Source organism: Mirounga angustirostris, unplaced genomic scaffold (genome assembly GCF_029215605.1).
Source record: "Mirounga angustirostris isolate CCGP_5_RB_7025 unplaced genomic scaffold, mMirAng1.0.hap1 SCAF_2, whole genome shotgun sequence".
NCBI classification, from domain to species: Eukaryota; Metazoa; Chordata; class Mammalia; order Carnivora; family Phocidae; genus Mirounga; species Mirounga angustirostris.
The window spans coordinates 44,714,920-44,727,335 of record NW_026991710.1 but is presented as its reverse complement, the minus strand read 5'-3'; the positions used below and the strand labels follow the sequence as shown (position 1 = coordinate 44,727,335).

Below are 12,416 nucleotides of genomic sequence, written 5' to 3'. Positions count from 1 at the left end.
TCCCACGCTGTCTTAATTACTACAGCTTTTTAATGAGTGTTGGTATCTAGTAGTTTAACTTCTCCAGCTTTGATTTTTTTTTTTGTCAAGATGGCTATTCTTATCTCTGCATAAATTTACATACATACACACACTTCAACACACTCCTAGAATTGCTTTTGTGATGGCATTAGATCTACAGATAAATTGTGGGATAACGAACATCTTTACAATACTTGATCTTTTAATCCATGAGCATCAGATATCCCTTCATTTTAGATCCCACTTACTTTCCCTCAATAATGTTTCGTAGTGTTGTGCGTAGAGGCTTTATACATATTTTGATAGATTTATTCCTACATATTTGATGTTTGTATAGCCTAAAATTTTTATAATTGTTTATTGGTGGAATATTAAATTACAATTGATCGTCACATACTGCTCTTAGCTTAGCTAAATTTATTAATTATAATAATATGACTTGATTCTTTTGGATTTTCTATGTATATAAGCAGGTTGCCTGTGACAAAAGGCAGTTTCGTTTCTTCATTTTAAATCCATCCTTCCTTCCTTCTTTTTTCCCTCCCTTCCTCTCTTTTGTTGGTCACATTTCATTATCTAGGAACTTCACAAAGTTGAAGAGAAGTCACGATGGTAGACTTGACATATTCTTGAACTAAGCAAAAATGCATTCAGTATTTTACCATTAAGTTATGCTGTAACCCATAGAGTTTTTGTAGGTTATATCACTGCTTCTTCGAAAAGACAGGCAGTCTATCATCTTTTATTTATAGCTGATATTAAGATTTTTCTCTTTGCCTTGGTTTACAGCAGTTTTACTCTCTTGTGGCCAGTGTGATTTTCCTTTAGTTTATCTAGCTGGGGATACATAATACTTCCTAAACCTGTTGCTTGTGGCTTTCATCAGTTCTGGAAAATTCTCAGCCTTCAAATATTGCCTCTACCCCCTTTTTCCTTTATTCCTCCTCTGATTCTCTGATGTTAGAATGTCTCCCCATGAGCCATATGTCCTCATGCTGTTTTCTGTACCTGTCAATTCTTTTTACTCAGTATGACTTAGTATGGATTTTTCTTTTACTTTTTTAAGATTTTATTTATTTTTTTTGTCAGAGAGAGAGAGAGGATGCACAAGCAGGGGGAGTGGCAGGCAGAGGGAGAAGGAGGCTCCCCAGTGAGCAAGGAGCCGAATGAGGGACTTGATCCCAGGACTCTGGGATCATAACCTGAGCTGAAGGCAGACGCTTAACCGACAGAGCCAATCAGATGTCCCTTAGTATGGATTTTTCTACTGACCTAGACTTCAGCTCATTAATTCTCTCTTTAGTTGTATCTAATCTGCTGTTAAAATGATCTATTGAGCACTTAATTTCAGTAGTGTTTTTCATATCTAGAATTTCCATTTGATTCTTTTTAATAGATTGCAGTTCTCTGGTAAAATTCTCTATCTTGTCAACTATTTTATTGAATGTATTAATCACAGTTATTTAAATATCTGAAACTCCAATATCTTTTATCATCTTGGGGTCTACTTCCACTATTTTGTTTTTCTCATAGTCTGTTTCTCAACTGGTAATTTTTTGATTGAATTCTATATATCAAGAATGAAACATTATAGAAGCTGGGTTCTCTCCTCCCAGAGAGGACTCACCCAATCCTTCAGCCATTAGTGGAGGAGCAGATCACCTCAATCGTGTTAGGGACTGAACTGACCACAGCTGGTTAGCAATCTTTATAAGGCTCAGACTACCTCTGCTTTGTCCTCACTTCTAAGGTACAGGTCTCCTGTTGTCTCAGCTGACAGCCTGGGTTGCTTCCTAAGGTCCCCCTCCTTGGTAGACCCCAATTTTCATCTTTCCAACATCACAGACTGTCAAAAGCTCTGCCTTGCCTTCCAGCCTCTATCCTTGTGCAGCTTTATCAACAAATTCATCAGAAGGAAAACTGTTGCCTAGATTTAGATTCTTTCTTCTGAGTTTCTCTTCTCTTGGGTATTTCAGTCCTTCAAGTCCTGGCTATCTCGGCAGCCACAAACTCCAGTTTTTTTATTCCAGGCTCCAGAAGATTGCCTACAGCTCTGCTCTCTTCTCCTCTTGGCAGTCACTCTCAGGCTTTTTGGTCTCTTGCTCTCCACCAGGAGTCACCTAATGCCCACAGGGGAGAAGCAATATGCAGAAAGTTGGGCTCAATTCAGTGGGCTTCCATTCTCTCCAGTATCTTGTTGTTCAAGTCTGATGCATTCACAGCAATCAGATGCCTTTAGACAGATGTCTTTGTTTAAATATTCTATCTGCATTCCTAGTTGTTCTTGGTGGGAGCACTGATTTGCAACATGCTACTTCATCACAGCCAGAAGCAGAAGTGATTAAATAACTTTTTGATATTTATGAAGTTTCTACATTTGTCAGAACCTACTTATTTATATGGCTATGACTCTTAAGAGGATTACTTTTCAAAGTGAGCAAAAACATTTCTACCTTTTTCTTCTTAGATCTAGTTTTTGTCCTATTTTAAAGCTCTGAGAAGAAACAGCGGAGGAGAATGGTAACTGGTTTATTAGTTATATGAATGAACACTCTCCTCTAAATATTTCAGTTTACATAATGCAAATTAACATTAAATCCTTGGCAATTTGTATAATTTTAAATCTTTGGTGATCATGGTTACCAGTTCTGGTTCCAAATAACTCTACAATGTAGATTATTTCCTTTGCTCTGAAGGGGAAGCTGAGACAAAGAGTAGGTAAAAACACTGCCCAGAGTTCCAGAATTTGAGACAGGGCTGGAAATCAAACTGAATAGGCCACGTGTGGAGATCTCAGCTTGAAACTATGTTCTTATGAACAAAGAGTTTGGTGGAATCATTGTCCTTAACAGCTGGGAACTAGGAATTACATGATTGGGAGGTGGAGGGGCAATTTAACACAAATTGTACCTTAGCAGAGTTCATCTGGACTTCTTTATTCTTGACATTTAAAGATCTTTCACAATTGATTGTGAATCAGGCCAATCCTCCCCCTTCCTTTTATTATGAGTGAACCTAGAGGCAGGGCCTTGAGCCTCAAACTGCAACTTTCCTTCAGGCTTTATGTTCTCAAAAGAAAAAAATGGCACTTGCTGTGTGGGAATCTTCTCTTCCCATGCCAAGAATACAGAGCAGCCTCTTGATCATGAGAAGAGATGTATAAAGACCTCTAAAATCCCCGAGATTTTTAACTTTTAAATGAAGGACTGTCAATACATTTAACAGTCCTTTAAATTTAAACAAGATCTAAAGTCAAATGCAAAGCACCTATAGTAAAAACAAACTCTAGAAGGAAAGAAAGAGGCCCACTTGGGAAATTTATAACAGCACTGGTCTCTGAGGAAGTCTTCATTAGTTCAGGGAAGAATCACAGCCATGCCTTATAAGAGGTCAGAAAAATGGTCCCTTTGGACTTGGAGGTCCGGGCAGTAGAAGTTCCTGGGGCCCTAGGGACAGAAAGCATGGCTGAGATGTCATAACTCTCATTTCTGTATCTCTGTCCTGGCTTTGTTGCTGTTGTCACTGATGTTATTGCTATTGGTGGAGAGGTTCAAGTTTCAAATATCTCTTCAGAGGCCTCCCATCAGCCCGCAGAGCCCAGCTTTTGGTCTTTCCCCGATCACTCTTGGCTGACTCCGACCATTATCCTTTCAAAGGCATAGATAGTGGAACAACCCAAGGCCACTCCTCTGGTTTCAACAATCGCTTTTTAAAACGGTCTATGTGACTCCAATACTATGCTCTCCTCTCCCCACATGTCCAGCTATATAGTGGACCCTGCTACTTGGCTGTCCCACTGTCTGCAAGCTCCACATCAATGAAACCAAAGTCATCAGTGTTTCCCACAAAACTCCCATTTTTTCCTGTTTCTTTGTTACCATCACCACTCAGGCTCTGGGCTGTATGATTTTATGTGAGGTCGGGTCCAGGTTAGGGGAAAGCTGTGGTGCGTTAGACCTTAATGAATAACATCAGATTTCCTTCAAAAACAATGCAGGAATCAATGGGTAGGACTGAAAATCCTGAGCTCCCAGACGACTTCAAGCCTGCATTCCATTCTGCCTGCGCGCGCTCCTCCACCCACCCCTGCTGCTCGGAGGCTGGGGCTGCCGCTCTGCACATCTCCGGTGGCTCTCTCTACAGGGGAACCAGCAGCTGAAGGGGGGGCGCTAATCCAGGGCACCATCCGCACTAACGGGTGGCAGGCCTTGCACAGCCGACAGTCACTGCTCACAGGCCCTTCTGTGACTACGCAGTCCACGACCTGACTCTCTTTGGACAACAGAAGCTGAGGGCCCGGATGAGAGGGAGACTTGACCAAGACACAATTGAAACCAGAACTCAGGAGCCTGAGTCACAGCTGACGGAGCTTTCTATTTTAACATGGTGTTTGTATCGCTTCTCAGCCTTTTGGCTAAGATCAAGTGTAGTATCTGTTCTTATCAGTTTAACATGGTGTTTGTAGAGGTTTGTATTTCTTTGGGAACAAAGATGCTATGTGAACAACAGCTGCTAGACTATGACAAGAAAGTAAGAGATTCCCTGGTTCACCCACGACTGCAAATCTTATACAAAAGAAGGTGAACCAATTTTATTGCTTCAATACCAAATCTGTGAACACCAAATGAGATCCCAGCATCCGGGAATTTTTTTTTAAGTTTTTTTTTTTTATTCATTTGACAGAGAGAGCACATAAGCAGGGAGAGTGTCAGGCAGAAGGAGAAGCAGGCTCCCCGCAGACCAGGGAGCCCGATTAGGGACTCGATCCCAGGACCCTGGGATCATGACCTGAGCTGAAGGCAGACGCTTAATGATGGAGCCACCCAGGCACCCCTAAAAATTTATTTATTTGAGAGAGAGAGAGAGACGGGGAAGGGGACAGAGGGAGAGGGAGAGAGAGAATCCAAGCGGACTCCATGTCCAGTATGCAGCCCAATGCGGGGTTCAATCTCATGACCCCAAGATCATGACCTGAGTTGAAATCAAGAGTCGAGGGGCGCCTGGGTGGTTCAATTGGTTAAGTGTCTGCCTTCGGCTAAGGTCATGATCCCAGGGTCCTGGGATCGAGCCCCATGTCGGGTTCCCTGCTGAGGGGGAGGCCTGCTTCTCCCTCTCCTGCCACCTCGTGCTCTCTCTCTCTCTCAAATAAATAAATAAAATTCTAAAAAAGAAAAGAAATCAAGAGTCGGACACTTAACCAACTGAGCCACCCTGGTGCCTCATTATTCTTTCTATGTCTATGAATTTGACTATTCCAGGCACCTCATACAAGTGGAATCATACATTTGTCCTTTTGTGTCTGGCTTATTTCACCTAGCATAATGTCTTCAAGATTCACCCATGTAGCATGTGTCAGAATTTCATCTTTTAAGGCTGAAAAATATTCTACAAGATGTATAATACCACATTTTGTATGCCCATTCATCTGTGGATGAGCATTTTGGCCAGTGTGAATAATGCTTCTATGAACACTGGTATTAATCAAGATTTTTAAAAATGTGTAAGTATAGCATCATGACTTATAACTATGTGTAGACATGGCTGAAAGATAAATAGGTGTTCCCTATGTCCTCATTTCACACCAAAGATCTGACATCACTTTCATATCCTCTACCCAAATTAAATAGTCACTCTCTGTAAAGATTAGTAGAAACTTTAACAGGACGAAAGAAGAAAAAAAAAGGAGGAGAAGGAGAAGAGGGAGAAAGAATTTCTTGACATTTGCCTAAAATCATGGGAAATTTGGAGGTGCAATGCTTGAAATGCTGACTGTGATATCTGAGTCACAGAGCCACAGCCTCTAGGGTTCCATCCTGACCCCATACGCCCCAGGAGGCTTAAACACCATGAACAGGACTACTAACAAGAGGCCAGAGGCTTCTAATACGTTCAGTCTATTCTAACAGAATTGACTATTGATTATTAGCCTTTAGAAAGACTTGGAGTGGCTTAGGGGGTCCTGTTTTACCTACATCTTATTACATTTAAGCCCTTTGATCTAAGTTATTATGGGTTTGGAAGGAGAGGAAGAAAGACACACTGCTGTTCCTCCCCAACTCCACCTCCTTCTCTTTTATTTACCCAGAGTCAGCCAGACTGACTGTCATAATTCTACCTAGAAGCTCTAAAAGGCTATTTAAGGATAAATAATATAGTACTCTTGGGCGCATTTTGGCAGCACATAGACCAAAATACAGGGCTGTTTTGAAGGGCCCATTTCTGTGCTTAAAGCTGTCAAAGATTTCAGAAAACTCAGCTGAGGCCTGAATGGTTTGTCCCACTGTGCTATAATACACAGACCTGGATGATTATGCTAGTAACCACGCCAAAAACAATATAAAGTTCACACATTTAACCTCTGCTCAGGAGAAGCTTTTATTTTTATTATTTTTATTTATTTATTTATTTTTAATTTTAAAATGACTTCAGCCTTCTAAAGTCACTGCAAGTATGGTATGAAGAGCTTTTGTTTTCCTGGACCTCTGGAGGAAAGTTGCTGGCCTGTTGCTCTCCGCCCTGCCCCTCCACCGCCCCCACAGGGGACGGCGGCCACTGGAGGATCAGCTCTTGAACGCAAGGACGTGTGTGGGGGGGAGCTCCGAAGTAGGTGGAGGAAGCCCTGACGGCAGCTGAAGAGCCAGTGAGGGTGTAATTGTCACTGTGGCCTGGTTTTACCTCCGGCCTGTGGGAACATGACTGACATCGGCAAATGATCTCCAACTGAAGTCCTCTCCAATTCCGCTTCCTCTCAAACTTTGCATCAACCTTAGAGCCGTTAACGTGCCAGCGCAGAAACTTCCAGCAGTTCCCTTTTGTTAACATCTCCCCAGAGGAAGCTGCAATGGTTGCTGGCCCTTAAAGCTCTGCACGGCAGGGCTCCAAACGACCCTGGCTCCGTGAATCGAAGGCCGTGTTGTAGTGCTGGGAGTTCGTGCTCACGCTCGAGCCCGGGTGCCCACTGCTCAAACCTCGTTCTCCCACTAACCTGCTGTGTGGCCTTGGGCAGGAACTACGTCTCTAGGTGTCTCAGTTTCCCCGTCTGCAAGTGGGGGGGATATTCGGACCTACCTCACGAAGCTTCTGCTAGGATTAAACGAGGTAGGATATGGAAAGCACTGAGAATAGTGCAAGCACTCCCATAAGCGTTACCCTACTTCAAGCAGCCTGTAAGACACACCGCTCCATTCCCCAAATAGCCTCTCTGGGCTCTTCCTGCCCATGGACTGCCCAGTGCCAACCTCTCAGTTCAGGCCCTACTCATCCTTCAAAGTCCAGCTCAAATCTTATCGCCCCCACACAGCTCCTCCTGCTTCCTGGAAGAAAGGAGTCTTTTCTTCCTCTGAAAAGAGGAAGAACGCTTCCTTCCTCTCCGGTTAGTAGTCCTGTTCATGGTGTTTAAGCCTCCTGGGGCGTATGGGGTCAGGATGGAGCCCTGGGGGCTGTGGCTCTGTGACTCAGATATCACAGTCAGCATTTCAAGCATTGCACCTCCAAATTTCCCATGATTTTAGGCAAATGTCAAGAAATTCTTCTTTCTCCCTCTTCTCCTTCTCCTTTTTTTTCCTTCTTTCGTCCTGTTAAAGTCTCTACTAATCTTTACAGAGAGTGACTATTTAATTTGGGTAGAGGATATGAAAGTGATTCCTGCTTACGGGCACAGCCGCAGCCGTGGTCCCTACATCCTTGAGCACCGGCCACATCCAAGTCCAGGAGAGAAAGACGAACTGGCCAGGTGGGTCCCACGCTCATGCCTATTTCTCTTGCTGTCTTAGGGTATGGCTACTCTAATCATGCCTTAAATGAGAGAGAAGATAAAAGTGCTGCGCATACTGTAAAGTGCCACACAGATGTGATTCCAACAATAATGGTGTCCTCTTATCCCCACCACAGTCCGAGGAGCTGCATGAGGGCAGAGATCACGTCTGTTACCTTTGTTTCTCCCATAGAGCTTCGTACAATAAAATGTGTAAGTTTTTTCAGTGGAAGAGTAAATGATTACTCCTGTAGAAGAGTCCGTGTCCCAGACGGGTAGGTCACTGAGGGAATGGAAAGCTTGAGGCAAACATGCTGATGGGAGGAGGAGGAAGATTTTCAGACCATGGGCATTCTTCAGGTACGGTAGGCCTATGCATTGTGGTGGGCCTATGCCAATGGGTGGGCGAGTGAGAAGGACGTGCCGCATCTGAAAAGGCTTCTTCCGGGCCTCCTTTTCGATTCAGATCAGGGAAGTGCTCCAGGCTCTGCTTCCCACCTTCTGTGTCAAACCCTCTCTCTCTCACCTAGTTTTCCTGGTTTCATGCTCTGTCAGATGCAAGCAACGGAAACTAACTCCGTCCTACTCGGCCGAAAGAAAATTTACTGGAAGAAGAGTGGGGGCTTGAAGAACCAAGGAAGCTAGAGTCCAAGCCCGAAAAAGACAGGAGTAGAACTGCAGAGGTGCGGGCACGGGGAGGCCCAGCAGCCGCTGCCCCGCAGTTCTTACTCCTGTCTTTTTCGGGCTTGGACTCTAGCTTCCTTGCAGGCTTACGGGCACAGCCACAGCCGGGGTCCCTACATCCCTGAGCACCGGCCATGTCAAAGTCCAGGACAGAAAGACCAACTGGCCAGGTTGGTCCCACGCTCATGCCAGGCTGCACTTGGGGGAAAGTGCAGGATCGGGCCCTCTGGCTTCTGTCCTAGGAAGCAGGCACTGTGTCTTATGAGAGGCACACACAGAGAGGCAAACTTGATGACATGGAAACTAAAACTGGGGGAAAAAAAACTATTGGGAAAGGAAACTGGATGTTGACAGCTAATTACCAAAAACAGCCACCACACCATGCTTCTGATGCTGTGTCTTGATTCTCCTTTCCAACTTAGCCCACCCAGATGGACAACGCCTCTGAAGAGCACTCTGGTGTTTTGATTCTGCTTCTCTCGCAAGAGGGCTGACTTTCTTTCTTGGTGGCACGTGCTGCTGCCTGAGAGCTGGGGATGCTGTTCCCCAGGCTACTGGGATGCCCAAGCCCTGGGCCTCCAGACTCTCAGGTACGGCAGATAATCTATGTCTTTACTGTTGAAGATACTAGTTGTGTTTTTTGTTACAGCTGAAATCATCCTACAGGATGATGCAGCCTTCTAGCCATGACTCGACACCCGAGGCACATTCTAAGATCACTGCCAACATTTAACCTCAGGGCGTGAGCCTACACAGGGAAATTCTCCACACCCATAAAAGGAGAAGGCTTTCTGCAGCTGCACCGTTCACACGTCTCAGGCCAGTCCCCCCACTCCTTATCCTTTGTCTTCTTTGGACAAGCATCATGTAATTTGGGACCACAGATATTGGGTAATTACCATAGCAATGATTAGGGATTCACTTCAGGAATAAGGAAATATAATTATAGTCCCATTGCAGCTTGTTGCCATGACAACAGGGGCAATTGCAATTGATCAGCAGTTTTCTTCTAAACAGATCCGTGAGTCTCATTCAAATGAAATGCTAAAGAGCAATTAAGGATCCTCATCAGACAAACTAGAGTTGCTGGAAGAGACTGGAGTCAGATTCTATTTTGTGTGGCATTTTGAAGGCGCATGCCAGACTTTGGTATCCTGTGAAAATACATAGTGCTCCACAGGCAATGGAGTACCAATAACCTAATAATTACAACAGAAACAGGATAGGAAGGGGAGGGAATTTTGGAATCTTAAAACACACCCTCTTAGAACTGGAAGTCAAAGGGTCATTTACTCCGGCCTCTGAGCTCAATCCTGTGTCTCCATCGCATAGGACGAGCAATCGTCTAACCTGCCCGTAAAGTTCTGTAAGGTTTGCATGCGGTCTGTTTCCACAACTCAGTTGCTCCTCCTGAAGAAAGACCTTTTCAGAAACCTCTCTAGTCACCATTTCTGAATCAATTTAGTCTTGGTCTATGCTCTGGAAATAGAAAACTAGTACCAACACCCTTTTTATCTCAGTAGTAATACTACCCTGGCATTTGTAAAGTGCTATTTTATAGCAGAGAGTGGGAATATCACATGTGGGTTTTTTGGTCCTCATAATAAAAGCCGGGGAGAGAGCATGTCCACTTCACAGATGAAGGGGCTGGCTTGGTTAAGATCACACAGCTCAGGAGTGAAAGAAACCGTGTGCACAAGAGACCCTGATTCCCGCTCTGTTGCTCTCCCACACGCCGTGTCACCAAGAACTGCAGATCCATCAACCTCCATCCCCTCTATACTTACTCCGCCCAGCCCCATTCATTCTCTGGCTTAGTGCCTAAATTTCATGCATTGACCAGTCTTGTGCCTCTTTTCTAGTCCCTGTTCAATCAGCACATCCCAGGTTCCTAAGGGTAGAGCATAACTGCTCAAGTCACTAAGTCTTTTCTGACTTCACCTTCTGAAAAGCAGCAAGGCCGAGGGATCTAAGGTACCACACGGATACCAGGGAGCCCAAGCTCCACAGCAATCCCACCGACGGCATGTTGTCTTACTACACCGTGTCAGTGGCTCAGGGGGACAGTGAGCCTCTTTACCGTGGTGGGAAACTAAAGGATGAACTACATGAACACTGAACATACAGTGGGGAGAGTCAGTATGGCAAAAAAGAGCAGTATTTGTACATTCAGTATATGAATGATCTGAACGCCTGCTGTGTGCTAGGCACAGTTCTAGAGGTTGGAAATACAATGAATACCCATGCAGGCCTACCCTTATGGAAAGGTAAACTGTGAGAACAATGGCAGGGAGGCCTGATCTAGGCTGAGGGGGGCAGAGTAAGCTTATTCCCCGAGGAAGGCACATTTGTGAAGAAAAATGAAGGATAAAGAGCAATGAGTTGGGTGAAGCGAGTGGAGATGGGGCATGGGGATGTTCCAGAAAAAACGCCGGTCACGTGCAAAATCAGCTGACTTGGATTCTAGTCACACCTCTAACACTAACAGCACGTCCCCATCTATAAAGTGAAAGGACTGGATCAGGACTAAAAATTACCTTAGACTTTTAACATTGGTGTGTGTGTGTGTGTGTGTGTGTGTGACTACTAAATAAGGATATAAGTAGAGAGTAGGATTTAGATTTCCTTTTGTGTGTATGTGTGTGCAGAGGGGCTGCATGGGGTCAATCACAGGCAATTTTTTCTTCTTTTTACAGTCCAGATGTCTTTTTTTTTGTTTTTTTTAAAGCATCTATCCTGCCATGAATTCAAAGGAATGGATTCTAGCAGCTCAGGCCCCTTTTCCACTGGTTCTAAGAAAGTGTGCTTTTCTGGGTGGAGCAGGCTGACACTTGAACCCAAGGACCTTTCTCTTTTGCTTCCTTCTTTTTCTGATCACTTTCCTTCACACGTTTCAGGAAGCTATCTTGGCTATTAGAGGGCTTAATATGCTCGATACATAACATGAATTCTCTGGGCAAGCATCTTGTCCAACAGGACCTACAGCATTCTGGGTAACGTTGCAGACACTAACAGTCTTGTCACGGTGACATGTGTGGGGCAGTCCTTTTTGATGGAGCCCATTCCCTTGATGTCTATACTATCACCTTTCTTGTAGATCCACACGTGTGTGGCCAAAGGAACAACTCTACATGTCCTAAAAGGCACAGGCAACCATTCCCAATAGGCAGTCTCAAACATGACCCACAGCTCCTCCCCAGGTCCTCTGTCCCTTCAAGCCAAATGCGTCACTCGGTCCCGGGCGCTCAACACCCTCAAGCAAATGGGCGCTGCTGCCTCTCCTTCCAACCAGCCTGCTCTAGTCTGCAGTGATGTCCTAACTTCAGAATTAACCTTTTCTGTTCTCCCCCACATTTCTACCTCCTATTTTGGGAATTTAGGAGAGGAGAATAAGCCCTGAATCTCCCCTGCCAATATGAACTTATCCCCTCAGCCAGATACGACCTCATCAATGCCACATTCATTACTTTAAAACAAAATCCTTATTGAGATATAATTCACATGTCATAAAATCCATCCTTTCAAAGGGTACATTTCAATGATTTTCAGTATATTCAAGGAATTGGGCAACTATCACCTCCACCACCTAAGTTTAGTTTTTAATCATCCCCCAAAGAAACTCCATACCCATTAACAGTCACCCCCCCACCACATACCTGGCAACCACTAATCTTTCTGTTGCCATGAATTTGCCTATTGGAGTCATTCATATAAATGGAATCATACATTAGGTGGTATTTTCTAACTTCCTTCTTTCACTTAGCATAATGTTTTCAAAGTTTATCCATATCATGCCATGTATCAGTATTTCATTCTTTTTTATTCCCAAATAATGTTCCATTGTATAGCTATACAACCCATTGTATTTATCCATTCATCTTTTTTTTTAAGTCAGCATGCATACCAACGTGGGACTGGAACTCAAGACCCCAAGAGCAAAAGTCACATGCTCTGCTGA

At 44.2% G+C, this 12,416-nt stretch overlaps 1 protein-coding gene and 1 pseudogene across 11 annotated transcripts in view; one reads left to right on the top strand and one right to left on the bottom strand.

Annotated features, from left to right (window-relative positions):
• The window catches only part of CRACD (capping protein inhibiting regulator of actin dynamics), a 252,420-nt gene that overhangs the window by 30,597 nt on the left and 209,407 nt on the right, over positions 1-12,416 (bottom strand). The gene's annotated exons all lie outside the window — the stretch shown is intronic.
• Positions 4,416-4,616, top strand: LOC123849195 (U2 spliceosomal RNA; annotated as a pseudogene).